The following is a 22,628-nucleotide window of genomic DNA, read 5'->3' as shown; positions in this document are numbered from 1 at the left end:
ATCTGCCTTGTTGCCAAACAGGCGGTCCTAGTTTAAGGGAGCATCCAGTAATTTTGCTTTAACATGATCTGGCAAGGATTGCTCCTTAAGCCAAGCATGCCTTATAAGTACAGACCCAGTTATAGCAGCCCTGCAAGATGCCTCTAGTGAATCAAAACCACATTGCAAAGTATGTTTTCCAACCTGTTCAGCTGAACGCAGTAAATCCTGTAAATCCTTAATTTCACCAAAATCAGGAATCAACATAATTTTCTGTTTAAGCAATCCAATAATATGCTGCTGATACTTTAACATATGAAAATGGCAGTTTAAGGCCCTAATGGCCAAAGTTGCAGAAATGTATACCTTCTTACCCCATCTATCCAGCACCCTGGAGCCTCTATCAGAGGGGTAGGATTTTTGGCAGTAGTAGCTTTAATGCCATGGGGTCCCTGTGTAATTGTCTCAGGATCCGCAGTAAGAATTTTAAAAAGGAACTTGTGAGTGTCAGGGACCCTGTAATATCTATCAGGTTTTCTGGGAGCAGGAGGTAAAGAGTCAGGGACCAAGCTAGATTCTGAAAAGGCATCATCAACAATGTCTAGTACAGGAGGTATGGTTAAAGGCCTGTGCTGGGGCAGGAGTAAGAAATCCCTAAGTCTCTTTTTAGAATCAGAGAAATTCTGACTTTCCCAATGAACATGCTCCCTGAGAATATGCAAGGTTTCACCAAAAGAGAAATCCTCTGGGGGAGAAGCAGAGGGAACAGAGTCCTCAGCATCAGAATCCTCATAGGTAGATAAGGGTAAATCCTGGTCATCAGAGGAAATAGAAAATTCAGAATTCTGGTCAGAAGTACCATAATCAAATTCAGTCCTAGGCCTCTTAGAGGGGGAAGGTTGGCTTCCCCTAATTAAAGTAAAAAGGCCTTCAGCCATTCTTATTTGTTTTTTTAGGCATAGAGGCCTGACCATGCGGTATGAGCGTCAGTTTTCTAGGCATGGTTCGAGATTTAGGCCTTGAAGAAGAAAATGGCATTGGTTTACTACGCAAGTCAGTAGGCCTGAATACACCCTCAGATGCTACACAGCGGCTCTGGACCCATCGAAGGTAGAGACATCCGCAAGTTCCACAATTGAAGCATCTCATTGCATACCGGACTTCGAATGGGTCTCAGCAGAGGCCTGTGAATCCAAATTAGTGGGTATCAGGGGCTGCGAAAGTGTCTCAGTGAGTATCGGCGAACTGGTGACTGGCTTAGGAGAAGCGTCATCAGCAGCTTTGGACCTAGGCGGCCTGTCTCTGTCTTGATCTTTGCATTTTTTCGGAATGTTGGTAGTCGGATGGCTTACGAAAGACATATCAGGATAGTTGAATTGAGCACCAAAATATTTAGAAGCAAAAATATACCGATGACGGATAGTTTGTGGTTTAAATAAGGCACAAAACCGACAGCGAGGTACATCGTGGTCAGGGCCTAGGCAAGGAATACAGTGCAAATGAAAACCTTTATGAGGTATTCGCTTTCCACAAGTAATGCAATTATTTACTTTTACTGGCATTGGTTAAGAGCAAAAAAAAAAGTTTCCCCAATGGGGTACTTAGCTTTTAGTTGAGGACTTCGGTTCTGAAACTCGAAAATTAGAAGTTATGTACCTACCATAACGTTCCATGTTAGTTGTCTTCTCTCGCCTTCTTTCTTGCTGGATGGGTTCAGAGCCGATCCTCGGCTCCGACTCGGCACTTGCTAAGCTCGAGAGTCACTTTTACCAGCTCGAGGCAGCCCCATATCCCATGATGCAAGGCGGTAATTACCCAGATCTCGTTTGGTATCTAGAGGAAAAACTGCCTATAAAACTTTCCATCAAGGAAAGAGGAACAACTAACCTAAAAAGGCTGTAAAGGGAAAACAGGTAATCAAGGACAAGAACTAACTGGTGTCCAAGGAAGAAGAATCTTCCAGAGAAAAAGGGAGATCAAGGTCTGTCCAGGCTAGGGGGACAGGAGGGAGGGACGCAAGAAAGAAGGCAAGAGAAGATAACTAACATGGAACGTTATGGTAGGTACATAACTTCTAAATGTTAAGTTGTCAATCTCGCCTTCATTCTTGCTGGATGGGACTGCGTCCCAAGCACCTCTATCCTGGGTGGCTCAATGGAACAGACTCTTGAGAACAGTGGAACCAAAGCTTGTCCTGTCCCTGGAGGCCAAATCCAATTTATAATGAGAAACGAAGGTATGAAGAGTGGCCCAAGTGGCTGCTGCACAAATAGTATCTAAGGGTAGCCTAGCCTGAAAAGCTGTGGAAGTGGCTAGACCTCTTGTGGAATGAGCTTTAGGTTTTGAGCTCAGCTGTTTTCCCCTAAGCTGATAAATGTCAGAAATGGTGGAAGATAGCCATCTGGATAAGGTCACTTTAGAAACAGGGAGACCTTTTTTATTTTCAGCATAAGAAAGGAAGAGCTGATCGGACTTCCTAAATTGCTTCGTTCTGTCCAAGTAATATCTGAGTTGGCGAACATCTAGGTAATGTAATTTTTGTTCCGCCCTGTTCGAATAATTTGGAAAAAATACAGGAAGATCAATGGATTGGTTTAAATTTGGCTTAGAAGCAACCTTGGGCAAAAAGGATGGATTGGTTCTTAAGGACACTCTGTCCTTGTGGAAGACCAAATAAGGGGGACGAACAGAGAGGGCATGAAGTTCAGACACTCTTCTAGCCAAGGTAATAGCGACTAGCGACTAGAAAAAGTGTCTTCCAAGAAAGAAACTTTAATGAACATGAAGCAGCCGGTTCGAAAGGGGGAAGTATCAAGGATGTCAGTACTAAATTAAGGTCCCACTGTGGTGGAGGATCCCTAACAGGGGGTTTAAGAAGGAACACTCCTTTGAGAAAGGCTTTACAAAGTTTGTGGGACATAATGTTGTGGTCTGCAAACCCGACATGGAAGTTCGAGACTGCTGCCAACTGAACTTTGACTGTGGAAGACGAAGAACCTGAGTGAAAAATTTCTGCTAGGAAATCCAAGACCGACTGAATAGGGGCAATAAAGGGGTCTATGTTCTTAGATTTTGCCCAAAGGGAGAAGCGTTTCCACTTGCTAGAGTAAATCCTCCTGGTAGAGGACTTAAGAGAAGCTACTATGATATCTCTAATGGGATTAGAGATCGTAGGAAGCCTGGCTAAGGAAGGAAGTGGAGCAACCAAGCTGTGAGGTTGAGGGAAGGAACGGACCGGTGTAGTTGACCCGACTGGTGGGTCAGAAGATCTGGAGTTGGGTCCAGATGCCATGGCTGCACCAAGAGATGGCGATGAAGGAACGGGAACCAAATTTGTCGAGGCCAGTAAGGGGCAATGAGAATCATTTTGGCTCTCAAGACGGTAGCTTTCTGGAGAACTTGTGGTATCAAAGGAAAGGGAGGAAAAGCATAAAGGAGTCCCCGGGGCCAATCTTGGGTAAGAGCGTCTCTGGGGGGATGGCCCGGAAGTGGGAAAAGAGAGAAGAAGTCTGGGCATTTGCTGTTTTGAGGTGTAGCAAAAAGATCGCAACATGGGCGGCCCCACTTCTGAAAAATCTCCTCCACTATGGATTGCTTGAGAGACCACTCGTGAGGCATGAGTATAGCTCTGCTCAATCTGTCCGCTATTATGTTGGTTTTCCCAGGGATATGCGTTGCTACCAGAAACCGATGAGAGGAGATCGCCCATTGCCAAAGTCTGAGAGCTTCTCGACACAAGGGATAGGACTTGGTTCCGCCCTGCTTGTTGATGTACCACACAATGGACATGTTGTCCGTGTGAACTGCAATAGTCCCTAAAGGAAGAAAGCCGTTGAGGGCTTGCAACGTTAAAAGCACTGCTCTCATCTCTAGGACATTTATGTGCAGGTGGTATTCGAACGGTTGCCACATGCCATGAACCATCCTGCCCTGATAATGCCCCCCCCACCCGATCAGGGAGGCATCCGAAGTGACCATGGCTACCGGGGTCGGGGGAACAAATGGTCTGCCCTGATGGACTAGAGGAGAGGAAATCCACCAGGATAGATGGTTCTTGCAGGTTTGTGTCACCAGGATCTTGTGACGCATGGGAAGCTGCTGGAAGGACCATTGGGTGAACAACATCCATTGTAGGAGACGCATGTAAAAACGGGCCAGAGGAAGAAGTGTGATGGCAGCTGCCATGAGGCCCAACACTTTCAGGACCAACCTGGCTTGTACCCTTTCGCTGGATAGGATGATCCGAACGTGGTTTTGGATGTCTAGGATTCTCTGACTTGTTAGGTTTGCTGACATCCGAGTAGTGTCTAGATTTGCGCCTATAAAGGTAATAGATTGGCAGGGCGATAAGGAAGACTTTTTGAAGTTGACTGAAATTCCTAACTGACCGCAATCTCTGGCTTGGAGAAGTTGATGCCTGGTGGTGGCTGAGAGGAGCCAGTCGTCGAGATACGGAAACACCTGGAATCCTTGACGTCTCAGGTGAGCCGTGACCACTGCCATGCATTTGGTGAACACTCTGGGGGCTGTAGTGAGACCAAAGGGCAGGGCTCTGAATAGAAAATGACTGGTCCCCAGCCGAAAGTGGAGAAAACTTCTGGAGCGTCTGTGGATTTTTATGTGATAGTACGCATCCTGAAGGTCTATGGAGCACATCCAGTTGTCTTTGCCCAGAAAGGGCAAAATCGATTGAAGTGTGACCATCCGAAATCTTGTCTTTTTGACAGACTTGTTGAGCCTGCGGAGGTCTAATATTGGTCGCCAGTCTCCCGTCTTTTTGAGGACCAAAAAGAACCTTGAGTAGATTCCGGACTCTAAATGATCTGTTGGTACTGGCTGGATGGCTCTTTTTTTTAGAAGCTTTGAAACCTCTAGTTTTGCAATTTCCCTTAGACCGGGTGGAATGTCTGGAAGGGAACCTTTTTGAGGGAAGGGGCTTTCCTCGAAAGGAATCTTGTAACCCTCGGATATGCTCGACTGTACCCATTTGTCTTGAGAGAGGGAAAACCAGGCTTCTGGGTACAGTGACAATCTCCCCCCAACTGCCTCCAAGGGTGGACAGTCGGGCAACACCTCAGGGATGCTGGAAGGGCTTGTCAGAGAGAGGCTCTCTGCTGCCCTGGTTCTGCGGACCTCCTCTGCCCCTAGGGGCGGCATCTATTATTATTACCCCCTCTGCCTCTGGGGATAAATTGACCACGTCGTCAGGCGTGACTCCTGAGATTTTGAACCACATTTTCCCTCCCTTCTGACCTTTGGGGTAAGGTCTAGAAGGGGTGGAGAAACGGACTCCTACGGCAGAAAGAGTCTTGCCGTCTTGCTCGCACCTGGTCAAAGTGTCCTTCACTTGAGGGCAAACAATGTTGTCCCATCAAAAGGAGAGTTTGTGAAGGATGCCTTAAAGGGGTCTGCAAAGTTACAGAGCCGCATCCAGGACTGACGTCTGAGAGCCACTCCTGTGCCTGCCGCTCTACTTGCCCCATCGGCTGCATAAAAAATGAGCCGCATGGAGGAGTTGGTTATGGAATTAAGGATTCCCAGCTGAGAGGCAATCATTTCTTGAGCCCCTGCCACTAACGGATCCTGTACTACTTCACCCAATTCTTTGAGGATGTCTCTCTGAAGTCTGGTGAAGTGACATAAATAATTCAGCGAACGCATAGCAAAGGCCGCTGAGGAAAACATCCGCTTGCCATACCTGTCCATGGACCTAGATTCCTTGTTAGGAGGATGGACTGGCATGGAAGCATCTGCAAGTTCCTTTTTGGTGGCGGCTGCCACCACCATGGCATCAACCGGGACACCCTTAGTAAGAAACTGCTTTTCAGCGGGGGCCGTAATAAACTTTGAAGGTCTCCTGGGGACTGGTTCCACCGAATCAGGAGATGCCCACGCCTTTCAAGCTATGACTTCCATGAGGGGCTCGAAAGGCAGAGACACCCAGGAGGTGGAGGGTCGAGATCCGGGATTTATGGAGGGCCAGTTCCCCCTCTGTTTCAGGAGTTCAAGGATGTCTGAAAATGAGACATCCTCAGAGGGAGATCTTGGGGACCCCCTCCGACTCATCTAAATCGGTATCTGATGTTGTAGACTCAGGGGAGTCTAAGTGCTTCCTCTTGCAGGTCCTCTTACATGGGGGTTCACCTGAAGGATCAGGAGAAACCTCGGAAGAGGAAGTTCTTCCCAATGGGGGGACCTGGGGCAATGGATCTCTGGGTCTGGGAGCAAGAGAGCGGGAAGAGGCATCTACAGGCACCACAGAGGGAGGAGCTAAAGGAACCGACTGCTGACTAAGCTCGGGGGCTAGCACACTCCTCATCACCTCGAAGGCTCCCCTCCCAGGGAGGGCCGAGAGATCCCGCTCCGAAGAAACAGGGATCCCCGGTCCCACCGAAAGGGAAGGCTCCGAAGCAGATGTCAGGGCCGAGCTCACCAAGGCCGAAGCCCCGAGAGGGAGAACGGGGTCGGACAAGGGTCCGATGCCACTCGCCCCCTCGGAGCCGACCAGGGAAGCCCGACGCCCGGATCCCTCCAAGGAAGGTCGCAAGGAGGAGATAGGAGTCAAGGATGACGGAGCCGAAAGGTGTGGTATCGGCTCCGAAGCAGCAACAGTCACGGTACCAATAATCTCCGGCTCCGAACTCTGAAGGAGAGTCGAAGGAGGAATTTCAGGAGGATGTAGAACAGCGGTCGTCTGTTGAGACGGGCTATGGAGCATCTGGGCTAGTGCCTGTGATTTTAATAGCCTACTTACCACTCTCTCTAAGGCATGGTCTTAGAGCCTGGAAGACCTCGATGATCGGCTCCGAAAGCAAGGGGGAAGCTGGAGCCGAGTGTATAGATTCCAGTGAAGGAGATCTAGACCTCTTTTTGACGGAGCCATCGGAGCCGAAGAACGTTCGGCTCCAGGCGGAGCAGACAACTCGAGCGGAGACAAAGATATCTCAGCTCCAGCCGGAGCCGAGACATGCTTCGATGCTAGGGTGTCAGCTCCAGCCGGAGCCGACACAGGTGTCGAAGCTAGGGTATCGGCGCCGAACGGCACCGGTACTGAAACTTCCAACAAGGAAGGATCAGCTCCGGATGGAGTGGATGTCGACTCCGGTGGAGTCGGAGCCAAGACCACAGACTTGGACACCGAAGTCTGAGTCTTGGGAGGCTTAGAGGGCTTCCCGGAACCGACCTTAGCCAGGGAGCTCTCAGGCTTAAGAAGACCCCTGAGGATCAACTTATTTCTACGTTCCTGCAGGACTCTCTGGCTGAAAGAATGACAGATAGCACAGGAGTCCTGCAGGTGTAGGGGTCCCAGGCAATAAATACAAGAAGTGTGACCGTCTGTCAGAGACATCTTCTGACAGCACGAGTCACACTTCTTGAAACCTGAGACCCTAGTATCTTTGGACATGTCTAAGTCCTAATACCACACACACACACCAAACAGACCAAGGACACTAAATATTAAATGTTAAAAATTAAAATTAGAATAGTGAAACACAACACCCACACACACCTAAGGAAAACCTGACAGGAACTGTGAGGGTGGGTAAGGCCTAAGGCCCGAACACAGAAAAACTGTAAATAAGGGAACTAAAGGGAAATGGGATGGAGCTAACACAGTAAGATTCATTAAAAAACTATCAAGAATAAAAAATAATGGTATTGGGATACCTAATTCTGAGACAAATAGCAATAATAAATCACTTACCAGGAGCTGGTAAAAAGGATGACCTCATTAGCGAAGCGGCAAACGAGATCTGGGTAATTACCGCCTTGCATCATGGGATATGGGGCTGCCTCGAGCTGGTAAAAGTGACCCTCGAGCTTAGCAAGTGCCGAGTCGGAGCCGAGGATCGGCTCTGAACCCATCCAGCAAGAATGAAGGCGAGATTGACAACTTAACATCGAAAAGTTCAGGAGTCGGCCAACCGGCACTTGCAAACTGCTTCTGGTTCGGGCACTTCATGGCAAGAAAGACTAATGTAATGGCATCAGCTGCATGTTTTATACCCCTGATGACTTGACGTCACAGAAGAAGAGACAGCAACTGACGCAGGACCCAAGACTTTCCTAATCAGGCCGACTGAGGGCTACTGCAAGCAGATAACCCAAATGTGATGACTGCAACAGTGAAACACAAAGAACATTCTCAGATTTTTCCTACGTGCTCTGTCCTCTAATTGCATTATTTTTTTAAACATCTCTTCTTGAGCAATCTCATATTTAGCCAGCCTTTTCATTTCCACCTCTGATTTTTTCAGCTTTATCACCTCATCTGAATATCTGTTTAAAGTTTCTTCCATTTTTTTCCAGCCTTTCTTTTATTTGAGTGGATATACTCCATCAGTGTTTCTTTTATTTTAATCCTCTAGGTTACTGAAAGTCATGTCTTGCAGGAAAGCTGGAGCTTTTTTCTGAACAGCAGCAGAATTCTTCCCAGTCAGTGTTTTTTTCCTCACTTTTTGTGACTGATTTTCTTTCAGGGTCACTGAATTTATTTATTTATTTTTTTGCTGACACCCAGGCTGTGCACTTACTAGCCAATTACTGAAATGTACCCCAAATATGAGTTTGCTGGCTCTGTCTTCTGAGTTTCTGTTTTCAGACGTTTTTGATGCAGAAGACTATAGGTTCCACTCCCACACCATGTACAGGATTGCTGATACTGTTTGGACTTTAAGAGGATGTGCGTGCTGCAGCGCTGGGTGTGTCCTCCTTTGGAAGAGATGCCTAGTAACTATGAACTTTGTCGGTTTGACATCCATTCCCTATTGCAATATTACAAGCTTACCATTTTTTAATGCAACCCAAGCAATTTATTCTTCAAGGCAGCATGCATTAAATTTGTAGATGAAACAGCGAAATATAAAGTTGTTTGCTAGCAGCAACCTTTTCATTAGCTACATGTGGAATTATTCAGATGACTTATTTCTGCTGAGATTGTAAATACTGATTGATATTGAGTGGCCTTTTAGGTTTGAAATGTTCTGAAATGGGCAGTTTTATCATTATTGCTTCATACATTTTGTTTCATTACTTACTAGAAAAATATTCAAAACACACTAACACATAGTGCTGTATTATACAAAGAATATAATTTAATACAATCAGGAAGGTGAATCGAAGAACACAAGCATGTTTTTATGGTCCTAAAAATGTGTGCAATTGGCCTATGGTTTGAAAACAGCAAAAGGCAAACTTCATCCGCCACTTGCCAGATGTATTTTCTTTGAATGAGAATGTCAATGCTGTTTCAATGACTGCAAGTTTCAAGAGCATAGAAATTTACTGTTACTGCAAAATCTATTTTCATTGTGAGATTGTATTGTTTTATTTAGCAAATGTCTACTTCTATTTTTCACCATCTAAACTTAAAAGGGTTGCAATCTTGAGCAAATCGCTTTTTCACAAATTCAGAATCCTTAAATCATGTCATCATGTGTTCTTAGTTAACTCTCAGAACATGATATTACTTGCTAGCCTTCTCTGTGATAAGTATTAAGCTTTCTACTGTGTGAAATGTTCTTTTCTATACCTATTAAATTACTTTTTATTCTCTTTTAATAATGCCAACACATCTTGTATTCGGATACTCATGTAAATTGTTTTTGTTAGTATATTTTTATTGTGTACCTTTTTGTAATTCATTATTATTTTTCAAAGCAAACCAAGCAACCAAATAAGATAAAGTGTAGCTCCGGTGCAATGAAGGCTGTCTTCCCTCTTAAAACACTTGCGTTTCACCAATACCACAATCCAAAATATTTCAATCAATAAAGCATTTTAATGACAGCTAAAAAACAAAAAATAGATACACGGATTAAGCGCTTTCATCTCCCTCCGGAGACTTCATCAGAATCACAAATAGCACTTTTTCCATCCCTTTGCAACTTAAAACTTCATTGGCTGGCCATTACACCTTCAGTTATTCAGTTAATCAACAGACAAAAGTCATACATTTTGAATATCAGTATATTATACACACATTCTAATATTTATGTATGTATATGTGTATATATGTAGGAAAAATCACTTGTATATCATCCTACCTATCGCCAGCATGTATGGTTACAGGTGTTTAAAAATATATTACACATTTGTAGAACTTCTGTTTTTAAAAAACAAACATATTTTATAAAAAACATATATTATATAAAATATTATGTAAGGAATACAGAAGAAAGAAAACGGACAACATTTACTTCCTATTACCCTATCAAACTATGTAATAATTTCTCTCATACAGTCTCTACTTTTTATCCATTGAGTTTGTTTTAACTACTCACAATTTGTGTATAAAAACACTATAACTAGGTGTATATATATATATATATATATATATATATATATATATATATATATATATATATATATAAAATACATGTATTAATATTTAAAAATATATAAGCATTGTTAAAAAACACTGTGAAAAAATAGTGAAAAAAACATCAATGTAACCACCATATAAATACAACTATGGTGTGTAGGTGCATGTGAAATATGCTACAATTGAAATTCACTTATTAAATAGTGGATTGTTTGTGTCTTTTGGCTTTTCCCGGTTAGGGGTCACCACAGCGGAACTCCGGTCCGCTAATGATTGGTAGTTGATTTTTACGTGCTGAGTTACCAGCCCTGACGCACAACCTTCAATGAAGGTACGCCCATTCACGCATGTCTCCACGCAGAAGACGCTCTAGCTGAGAATCAAACCGGACAGTGTCTTACTGTGAGGCAACAACGCTACCGCAGCACCACCACCGCGGGTATACTTATTAAATAGTGGATAAATATTTAAATGTATGGATAAATAAATACATATATTTAAATACCCACATTTTATGTATAAAAAACATATTAGGATGTTTATATATGAAAGGTTGAGAAAGCGTTGAGACTATACCAATATATAAACATGTCTATATATATATGGACATGTCCAAAGTCACAATATCATTATACAACATGTACATTGCTTGAAGCTAACTGCTCTTAACATTATGCCTTTTGGGGTCTTCTGAAAGTACCTTTAAGGCTGGAGTAATGGAAATATGGCCATTCATACCTTTTCCACTGCATGCATCCAGCCTCAGTTGCCATATCATTTCCCTAAATTCTAATTTAGTCTCCCAATCTCCTCCTCTTTCAAAATGCTCTAACTCTTCAAGAACCCAAAACTTAAAATCAGCCTCTTTACATACTAAAATATGTCTATAAAGGGCGTTATTTTTATTTTTCCTATTGATATCTCTTATATGTTCATAGATTCTCTTTCTAAGGTGGCGTTCAGTTTTGCCAATATAATACCCCCAACAAGTTTTACAATAAGCCAAGTAAATCACTCCTTTGGAGTAACAACTATAGTATTTTTTAGCTCTCAATGTCATTTCCAAACTGGGAATTCACACTTCTTTTTCCCCAGCTATAAAGGGGCATTGTGAACATCTTCCACATTTAAAAGTACCTTCTTTCAACACTGTTCCCCCTAAATTTATTTTATTTTTCATCTCTATAATATTTTTAACATTTTTATTTCTTCTGTAACTATATCTCAGGTTATTTTGAAAAACACTAACCCTAATTGGCATAGTTCTAAACATTTCCCACGTTTCATTAATGCATTTCCTTAACCAACCAATACCATTAAAATATGTTAATGTTAAATATGGTAGAGCCATAACCCTGTCTTCTTTATTTTTCTTAACATCATATTCAACTTCAATTGTATTGTTTTTGTTCTCTTTGTTACATAATAATGGTATATATGTAGTTCCCCATCTCTTTACCACATATTCTTTAATTGGTTCAGTCAATTCAACTGGATAAACTCTTTGATGAAACATTCTTTGAACATTTTCTATTTCACTTAAAAAGTCCATCTTGTCTGATGTCATCCTAGCTATCTGTATCATTTGTCCTTTAACAATGTTCTTCTTCAAATGATATGGATGATCACTCTCATAATGTAAATACGCATTAGAGTGGTATTCCTTTCTATATATATTAGACTTATAAATCTTATTATAATCTTTTCTTAACTTAATATCCAAATAATGTATTTCATCTAAACCTATTTCATGGGTGAATTGCAAAAATGTAGTACTTTGATTAATGAAATACATGAATTCTTCTATTGTTTCCTTGGAACCTTCCCACAGAATAAAAATATCATCCAGAAAGCGATAGTAGCTCTTAATGTGCTTATAAAAATCAGATCTAAACAAATACTGTTTTTCCCAATAAAGCATAATTATATTAGCGTATATAGGGGCACATGCAGACCCCCATGGCTACCCTGTCTTTCTTGTGATAAAAATCTCCCTGAAAAAAAAAATATAATTGTTCTTTAATACCAATTCCATACTTTCTAATACCAATTTAAATTCTTCAGCCGTCAGGTGATTCATTTCCACCAACATCTTCTCAAACCATGTTAAACACTCAGTATGGGGTATAACTGAAAATAAATCTTTTACGTCAATTGTAATAAAACTAATTTCATCCCCATATGGATTTGTCCCGATTTTCTTCAGAAAATCCCAAGAATCAATTAAAATATGTGGGTATTTAATATGAAATGTTTTCAGTTTTGTATCTATATATATATATATATATATATATATATATATATATATATATATATATATATATATAGCTAGAGACTGCATTTTAGACCCTTGGGAGGAAACTGTAGGTCTCATAGATGGGTTACCAATGGATTTATGTATGTTTGGTATGCCAAAAAAGGCTGGAAAAACTGGTTTAGGTACTTTCAAAATATAAATCCATGTCAATTAAGCCCTGTAGTAAATTGTCCTCTAGTATAAAATCTATTTTTTTATATGAAATATTAATTTAATTTCTAGAGACCAGTGCATAGCAGTTATCTTTGTTCAGTATTTCAAGCATTCTATTGGTGTAGTCCCATTGATCCATAAGTACAACCCCACCCCCTTTGTCAGGTTTCATTACACAAATTTTATCATTTCCACTCAATTCATTAAGTAGTTATGGTGAGTACCTACCTTCTTAATGTTATGTTGTCCTATCTCGCCTTCATTCTTACTGGTTGGGACAGCATCCCCAAGCACCTTCTTTCCCGGGGGGCTCATGGGAATAAGCTCTTCAGAACAGTGGAACCAAAGGAAGCCGTGTTCCAGGAGGCGACATCTACTTTGTAATGAGTAATGAAGGTATGAGGACTGACCCATGTGGCTGTCACACAAATTGAGTCCATAGGTAATCTGGCTTAAAAAGCGGTCGAAGTTGATAGCTCTTGTTGAGTGGCCCCTAATCTTTCCTGGTAATTGTTTATGTTGAGAATTATATGTATAGGTAATCGTATCAGCAAGCCATTTAGATAAGGTAACTCTCAAAACTGGTGCACCTTTTCTGTTATCTGAGAAGGAGAGGAAAGGTTGGTCAGATTTTCTAAACTCCTTTGTTCTATGCAAGTAGAGCCGTAATTGTCTGTGGACATCCAATTGGTGTAGTTTATATTCTAACCTGTTGCCAAAGTTTGGAAAGAAGACAGGCAGGTCAATGGACTGATTCAAATTAGTCTCAGAACATACTTTGGGAAGGAATGAAGGATTCGTTCTAAGACAAACTCTGTCTTTGTGAAAAAGATAGAGAGGGCATATGGACGGAGATTGGAGCTCTGAAACCTTCCTAGCTGAAGTAATGGCTGTTAAAAAGACCATTTTCCAGGTCAGAAATTTTAGTTTGCATGATGGGGCTGGTTGGTAAGGTGGTTGAATCAGAGTAGTCTGGACCAAATTGCGGTCCCAAGGAGGTGGTGGTTCTCTTATTGGGGACCTTAGTAGAAAAGTACCTCTGAGGAAGGCTTTGCGCAATCTGAGAGACATTATTTTTGATCCCATGTCTCCTATGTGGTAGTAAGATATGGTGGCTAATTGTACTCGTATGGTAGCTGCTGCAGCACCTTCATTGAAAATCTCTGCTAAGAAATTTAAAATTTTACTTACAGGGGCTGTAAAGGGGTCTATGTGTTTCTTGGAAGGCCAACAAGAAAACCTTTTCCATTTGCTAGCATACAGTTTTCTAGTTGTTGTCTTATGGGAAGAGGCTAGAATGTGACGCACTGCAGGGGATATGTCTAGAAGCCTGGCTAAGATTGGAAGTGGAGCAGCCAAAGCTGTCAGCTTGAGGGTTTGGAAAGAAGGATGGAGTGTTCCTGATTGAGTCAGAAAATCTGACATTGGGTCCAGAATCCACAGCTCCTCTCGGAGATGGGACCATAGGAAGGGGAACCATATTGACACAGCCAGGAAGGAGCAATGAGAATTAACCTGCAGCCCAATGATGTGGCTTTTTGTAGAACTTTGGGGATTAGAGGAAGCGGGGGAAAGGCATAAAGTCGTCTCGGGGTCAAATGTGAACATATGCATCCCTTGGTGACTCCCTGGGGGGGGGGTTAGGGCAAGGTAGCTGCTGCATTTGGTGTTCATGGATGTGGCAAAGAGGTTGCAGCAAGGCTGGCCTCTCTTGTGAAAAATTGGTTCGAAATTTCCTGTTTCAGGGACCACTTGTGAGGCATCAGAATTGCTCTGCTTAATTTGTCCGCTATCGCATTTGATTTCCCTGGAATGTGGGTTGCAATCAGAAAGTGTTGAGAAGATATTGCCCATTGCCATACTCTCTGAGCCTCTCGACACAGGGGGTAGAATCTAGTTCTGCCTTGTTTGCTGATGTACCACACTACCAACATATTGCCTGTCTGTACTGCAATCATACTTGGTGGAAGAGAGTTCTGGAATGCCTGCAATGCCAAGAGCATCACTCTCATCTCTAGGACATTGACGTGCAGATGGCACTCGTGTTCCTGCCAAATTTCTTGGACAGTCTTTCCCAGATAATGCCCCCCCCCCCATATGGGAAGCATCCGTGGTCACTGTAGCTACTGGTTGGGGGGAAGAGTAAACTTCCTGCCTAAAGTCATCTGTGTGGATTGAAGCCACCAGCGTGGATCTTTCTTGCAGGAGTCTGTGATGAATATCTTGTGGGACATGGGCAACTCCTGCATGGACCACTGAGCAAAGAGTAGCCATTGTAGGACTCTCATAGGTAAACGGTCCAGAGGTACTAGTGTTATAGCAGCTGCCATAGCGCCTAAGAGCTTTAGAACAAACTTTGCCTGTACTTTTTTCTTCAACAGCAAGGACGACACTTGATGGCGCAGTGTCTGTACCTTGTCGTGAGGAAATTTTGCTACCATGTCTTTTGTGTTTAAGTCTGCTCCTATGTATGTAATATGCTGTGATGGCAAGAGGGCAGATTTTTTGAAATTTATTGTAATGCTCAGTTCCTAGCATAGATGGATGGCAGTGTCTCTTGCCTGGGTAAGTAGATGCTTGGTGGTAGCGGTCAGGAGACAGTCGTCTTAAGTATGGAAACACCTGGAATCCTAGATGCCTCAGGTGAGCCATGACTACTGCCATGCATTTGGTAAACACACTGGGGGCTGTAGTGAGGCCAAAGGGCAGAGCTCTGAATTGGTAATGGCTGGCTCCCAGCCGGAAGAGCAGATATCTTCTGGATCGCCTGTCCATTTTTATATGGTAGTACACATCCTGAAGATCAGCTGAGCACATCCAATTGTCTTGTCCCAGAAAGGGGAGTATAGACTGCAGTGTCACCATCCAGAACTTTGCTTTTTTTACAGACTTGTTCGGCCTGCTGAGATCCAAGATGGGTCTTCAGTCCCCTGTTTTCTTTGGAACTAAAAAGAACCTTGAGTAAGTTCCAGATCCGATTTGGTTTGAAGGGACTTCTTAGATGACTCTCTCAGCAACCTTTGTATCTCTAGGGTTGCTAGATCCCTCTGACAGGGTGGAATGTCTGGGGCTGATCTTTTTGTTCATGGCGGTGGGGTGGAGAAGGGTATGTTGCATCTCCTTGAAATCATCGACTGTACCCATTTGTCTTGAATGATGTTCAGCCAGGCTTCTGGGTACAGTGACAGCCTGCCCTCGACTGCCTCCAGAGGGTCTGCCAGCGAACGTATCTCTGTCTCCCTGCTTTTGCAGACCCCTCTATCGCGAGGTCGGCGTCTTCCATTATTTCCCCCTCTGTCCCTGGAGGAAAATTTGGGTCTATATTAGAAGCATGAAAACCCTAAACCGCGAACGCTCACATGAGCGAAAATGCAGGGAATTGAAAGTGTGATTGCAGGGTCGTGTTACAGTGAGGAGTGGGATATTTGCCCTTTCCTTACTGTAGTGCAACCTCTGAGTTAGAATATATAGTTAGCAACTTTGATCACCGGCATTTTCGCTCATGTGAGCATTCACGGTTTAGGGTTTTCCTGCTTCTAATATAGACCCAAAAAGTCAACTCATGCATCCAGCGAAGCTCTTTGGGATTTATAGAACCACATTTCCCCCCCTCTGGTCTTTGGGTTAAGGCCTGGTAGGGACAGAAAAACGTACTCATACATCAGACAGAGCTTTGCCTTCTTGCTTGCGCCTGGGCAGAGTCTCTTTTACTTTTGGCCTGGACAAGGACAAGCCATCAAAAGGGGCATTTATGAATGAAGACCTGAAGGGTCCAGCAAATTTGCAAAGCCGCATCCAAGAATGCCTCCTCAGAGCTATTCCTGTGCCTGCTGCCCTACTCACTCCATTGGCTGTGTATGGAGGAGATGACTACAGAGCTTAAGGTAGCGAAGTGAGAGGTCACCTTATCTGACACCCCCACAGTAGTATAACCTTGGATGGCATCTCCTAGCTCTTTCAGAAGATCCCTTTGGAGTCTGGTAAAGTGGGTTAAATAGTTCAGTGACCTGAATGTAAAGGCCGCTGATGAGAACATACGCTTCCTATATCTGTCCATCATTCGAGATGCCTTATTCTGTGGATGGACAGATGAAGTCTCAGCTAACTCCTTTTCGGTGGCCGCCGGCACCACCATAGAATCTAGCGGGACACCTTTGATTAAGAACTCTTTACCTGAAGAGGCAGTTATGAATTTGTTGGGCGTCCTCGGAACAGGTTCCACAGATTCTGGAGAGCCCCATGCCTTTCCACTGACTACACCAAGGAGCTGGTCAAAGGGTGGAGACACCCAAAAGGTGGAGGGTCACAATCCAAATGCCTCCAGGTATACGGACTCATCCTCAGAAGGGGTAAGGGTCTTCCAAACAGCTCTCCGTTTCAGGATCTCTAGGATGTCTGAGAAGGAGATATCCTCAGAGGGTGACTGTGGGGACACTTCTGAATCCTCTAAGTCAGTATCAAAAGTGACAGACTCCTCAGGGGAGTTTAGATTTTTCCTCTTACAAGTTCTCTTCTGAGGGACCTCTCCGGTGGGCTCCTCTGGGGAGGTTTCAGGAGACAAGGACTCACCCAATGAGGGGTCCTTGATCACTAGTTCTCTATGCCTGGGGGGGGGTGGTACAGAGGCAGACACCAGCACTTTTGGGGAAAGAGTGTCTGGATCCTAAGGTGGAGCCTGAGGGGTGACAGCACACTTCTCATCACCTCGAAGGCACCATGACCCAAGCTAGAGGGAGCCACCGACTCTGAAGAACCAGGAGACTTCTCCTGTGCCAAGAAGGTGGGCTCTGAGGCCGATGTAGGTGCCAAGCTCACCCACACAAAAGATCTGAGAGGTCGATTCAGATCTAACAAGGGCCCGACCAGACACTCCTCCCCAGACCCGATGGGAGAGCATCGTCTCCCACACCCCACAATAGAAGATGGTACCAAAGATGTCAGAGCAGAAGTCAGGGCCGAAAACTCAGGGGTGAGTCTCGGACCTGATGGTTCCACCACAAAGACATCCAAGCACTACGGCTCTGAAACCACTCAGTTCGGAAGAGGAATAGCACAAGGGGCAGGAGTAGAAGTCAGTTCCAAATTCTTTTGGGCTGGACTGAAAAGGATCTTGGCTAGCGCCAGAGTCCAAAGCAGCCTCTTGAACACCCGCTCCATGTCATCATCCGATAGACTCCTGGATGACTGAGACGACTGGGCGGATGATTTTATGCTGCCAGCCACAGACTGAAAGATGGCTGACTGGGGGACTGAGGATACCGGCTCCATATATACGGTTCCGATAACACTCAAGGAACCAAAGGAGCAGTTTTGTCAGGCCCAAGAACCTGCAGGTCCGAAGTCGGATCCTTTGAGGGTTTCTTAGCCAGCTGAGAGGCAGGAGCCGAGGAAGAAGCCCTTTTTGTAGACTTGTCCGATTTTGGTGACTGGAACGATTTTGAAAAGGTCTGGTTCCCTTCAAGAGCCTCGGCAAATGGAAGTAGTCCCTTAGCCATCAGTTTTTTTTCTACATTCCTGAAGAACCCTGGAAGTGAAACCATGACATATTGTACAAAAGTCGTGGAGTTGCACTGCACCTAAACAGTGAGACAGCTAGTGTATCCATCTGTTAAGGAAACTTAGAGTACCGGAGTTGCATTTTTTGAAGCCAGACTGCTTCACTTCTCTGTCTACCTTGGACACAGTAACAACCAAACAACAACTACAATATTGTCTATGAACTATGCAAAAGATAAAGATAGCAATACTAGCAACAAACTATTAAGCTATCAAACACACTAAACAAAAGGATAATTCAACTTTTTATTTTGAAAACACTCAAGCATGGAGAAAGGGGGCTACAGGAGAGGTCTCTAACTAAAACAACAATCACCTCTAGCCAGAGGAGACGTCTCTAACTGAAATGACGAAACCTCTTGAAAAAAGGGAAAGGGAAGGAAAGTTGTCCTCTAACTTAAACAGACCAAAGAAAAAGAAAGACGAACCCTCTAACTCAAACGGGTACATTAAGTTTAAAGTTTTAGAGTCTTAAGAGTTTGAAAGGATGGGACAGGGAGATGTAGGCCTTGTGAAAGGGACAGCCAGCCACAATAAGCATACAAGTAAGAAAGAACTTAGGAATTCACTACCATGAAACCTAAAACACAGTCAACTAGTACAACAGAGCTCTCTCTCTCTCTCTCTCTATATATATATATATATATATATATATGTGTGTGTATACACACAATATATATTGAAAAGACTAATAGACCAATAATATCCAAAAAAGAAAATCACTTAGCCTGAGCCTAGTAAGAAGCACCCAATCTAGTTTAGCGGCAAATGAGAACAGGGTTATCCTCCCTAGGCATTATGGGATAGGGTACAGCCTCGAGCCAGTGGAAGCTCTAGAGCTATAGTATTAGGCCGAGTCAGAACTGATGCTCGGTTCTGAACCCAACCAGCAATAATTAAAGCGAGATAGGACAACATAACATCAGAAGTTTGTTTCTTTTGCACATAATCTGAGTGAAATGTATCATCTGAGTTCCATGTTTAATTTGTATATGCACACTTGCCTGTAGTCTTTGATGTAGTAATGAATTCTGAGGGTTCATATTATAAGCACGAAAACTGAATCGCGCGAACACCTATTGAGCGACATGGAAAAAGCGAATAATCACAATATCGAAGGTATGAATGGATACCGTCGTAGGTAATTCTTCCTTTTGCTTCAATGGAGTGTGATCTCGGAGTTGCTATATTTAAGTAGGGGGGTTCAGGGGGGGCTTGTCCCCTACATACAAGAGTTACTGATAGTATTTGTTTGTTGGTTTTGTCGTGTTTGGGGTTCGATGTTTTGGGCTTTCGCCCTTTACGTGTTGCTCAATAGGTGTTCACGCGATTCAGTTTTCGTGCTTATAATATGAACCCGAATTCTGAGACATATTCTTCTCTGTCTAAGCAGCTCATCACATTAATCCTAAACCTGTCAGATGGCAGGTGATAATGGCTGTTGGTTCAAGCCACCCTCTGAAATGTAACATCCTTGTTAAACTGAGAAGTGTTTCTGGTCCAGTAAATATATCACTGTACCATACTTAACATCTGCAGGAGCTTCAGTTTTTTTCACTGTATTTGTACCCCCCACTATTTTCCCTATCCTCCTCTCTCTCATATATATTTACTGCATTTATTTTGTTTCTCTTCATTTAAACTACTATTATATCTAGCAGCACTATGACTTGTGCCCACCCCACCTGCAAGACCATGGCTCTTCACAGATGGCAGTGGTGCCAGCACTACCAGCTGCAGCACTGAGCACATCTGGGTCCCAACCTGCTTCAGTTGCCTGGAAACCTGCTGCTCCCACCTGAATTACACATTTCAGGTAGTCCTGTAAATGAAGCTGGTACAGCTGCACCCACCAGTGGCAGTACACCTCTGTCAGCCACTGGCAGCTGGCAGACATTGTGGGGGAGATCAATAACAGGTTGGATGCCCAAACTGGCCAAGTGGAGAACCTCCTCAAGTGATCCACTGAACTGTAACCCTGGCTGGCACTGACTCCACCATTTAAGACAAGGTTCAGTGGTGATGGTACCACAGGTGGTGAGTAATCTCCTACTGGGTCTCAGTACAGACACTACAGCTGTGAACACCCTAGCCTATCCCCGAATTTGGTGTTCCCCTCCTTTGTATTTCCATATCCACCTTGGTTAGCTGTTCATCCTCCTCTCACCACTGTCTTCCCTGTCTTGTCTGATGTCTTCTACACCACTGTGTTTCCCCTTCCTCATTGTGCTATCACACAAGCACTTGTTAGTCATGACACTCTTTCCCACTACATAACCAAACCCTCTTACCCTCCTGTTACTTCCTACCATAACTTATCTTACCCTTCTCTTCGTAAATATAAAATGAGCACCTGTCTCACAAAAAAAATATTTCTGTCCTTCCAACCTCCATCCTGGTCATTCCTTACTTGCTTACTGTCCATTTTAACCTCTGCTTGCTTCCCTTGTCATCTCTTTGTTATACAGCCACTTCCAAACTTTAATTGTCAAAAAAATGATAAACATACCTCCCAAATGCCAAGGCAGGGTTTCCAGATCACTTATTTTTTGTGATCAGACTATGCACAATGGTTGCTAAAAGCACAGTCAATGACAATGTACAGCAATGAGGAATGGCACTGCTTACTGTATACCAAAAATTAAGTCCAGTCACTGTCGTCTACAATATATACTGTCCTCAGCTGCCTTCAGTTACACAAATGTGATGAATGATGTTGTGCAGCAGTGTGCAAGTATGAAACAAGGTAAAGTGACTGATTTCATAGCTCAGTCAGTAAATAATATGCTTTGCAGAGTAGAAATGAAGATGGTTGAGGGTTCAATGCCCCTTAGGGTTGAATGCTTTTTGAGACTTTCATGCTTCCACTCTGCAAATGTGTAACAATAATCTACTTATGTGCTTCACTGACACCTTCAGTGTGACTGCTTGCATGACTCAGCTTGTAAATGAAGTGCCTGGTAGAACAGAAGTGCAGGACACTGTGGTTTAAAGTCCCCCTAGGGTTGTATGGCTGTTTTTTTCATGTAGTACACGTGCAGTGATCAGACCCTGCTGAAGTCATAACTTTTTTGGGACAATATATTCTGTTATCTATATTGCACCCATCATGTTCTTTTTTAGCTTTACTTACTTGAGTTTGATTTGTCTCTCTCTCTCTCTCTCTCAGATCCCTCTTCTCCATTACCTTTTACATGCATAACTGTGTCTCCATTTGCAGGCCAGTTTTATGTTTATTTTTTTGACCTCACTACTCACCCTGCTAACTATCCCACCTTAATCATCTTTCGTTTACTACCTTCCGTAAGCATCTTCTCTGCAACGTGTATCCTTTGTTTAAGAAAACAGACCTGTACAGAAGCATTATGAGCAACACTGTGTGTGGGAATGTACAGAGCAGCATCAATACTTGTGCTCTCTGGGGGGAGTACTACTTGCTATTCGCACTTCCCTGCAGCCACAACATAGTCCAACATCACGTGATCTTCCTGTAGGTCCCTGCTGCGGTTGCTATGGGAAGCTGCTTGTCATGCACACTTGCTTGACTGCATAAATTATTAATGAGCCTAATGGCTCATCACACAAAAATTGTAAACAGAGTCTGTTTTTGATTCAATCATTTACATGATTTATGGGCAAAATCATTTACTTTATTTATGTATTTTTCTTCTGATAACCATATCAAGCTGTTTTGAAGACAATTTTCATTGGTAGTGGGCTGGCCTGAAAAGCTCCACAAATCTTTGTATGATAGCATAAAATAACACAACATGCTTAAATGACTACAATGTTTAGGTAATACACATACAAAAAAATGCATACAATATTAATTACAGTACTAAACTAAGTACAAACAGACAAAAAAGGGTATAAAACTTTGAAAGACATTAACACAAAAATTACAAGAATTTTTGCGTACACAAACTTGTGATACTGCTACAACTGATTTATGTAAAACAGTTCTTTAATTCACAATCCTTCCAATGAGTGGGTACTGTACTATGTATTACTAGTATTGTGTTCCAAACTGTATTTCATAATTACAGCACAATTTATAGGAGCGGTTTACCTGGCTGCATCACTGTTTTCTTCTGCTACTGAACTCTGTTATACATATTGTAAAAAATATATATGAAGCATTTTAAGTGACGCTGCAACTTTAAAGGCTGAAGTTTCCCTACACCTCTTGGTATTTATTCATAAATTTATTTTCAGCAGGGTGCACAAATCCAGGTATGCTACTGATGGGATTTGAAGAATGGCTGCCATCTTTAATTAATTATTGCTCTCCCAAGATAG

General features: G+C 43.1%; 1 protein-coding gene across 1 annotated transcript in view; it reads right to left on the bottom strand.

Annotated features, from left to right (window-relative positions):
* LOC122797181 (shootin-1-like) overlaps positions 1 to 22,628 on the bottom strand; it is a 1,945,876-nt gene that overhangs the window by 259,350 nt on the left and 1,663,898 nt on the right. The gene's annotated exons all lie outside the window — the stretch shown is intronic.

The sequence above is a fragment of the Protopterus annectens genome, chromosome 3.part0 (genome assembly GCF_019279795.1).
Source record: "Protopterus annectens isolate FY-2018-M chromosome 3.part0, PAN1.0, whole genome shotgun sequence".
NCBI lineage: Eukaryota > Metazoa > Chordata > Ceratodontiformes > Protopteridae > Protopterus > Protopterus annectens.
Note: the sequence above shows the minus strand (reverse complement) of the source record. Positions and strands in the feature narration are given on the sequence as shown.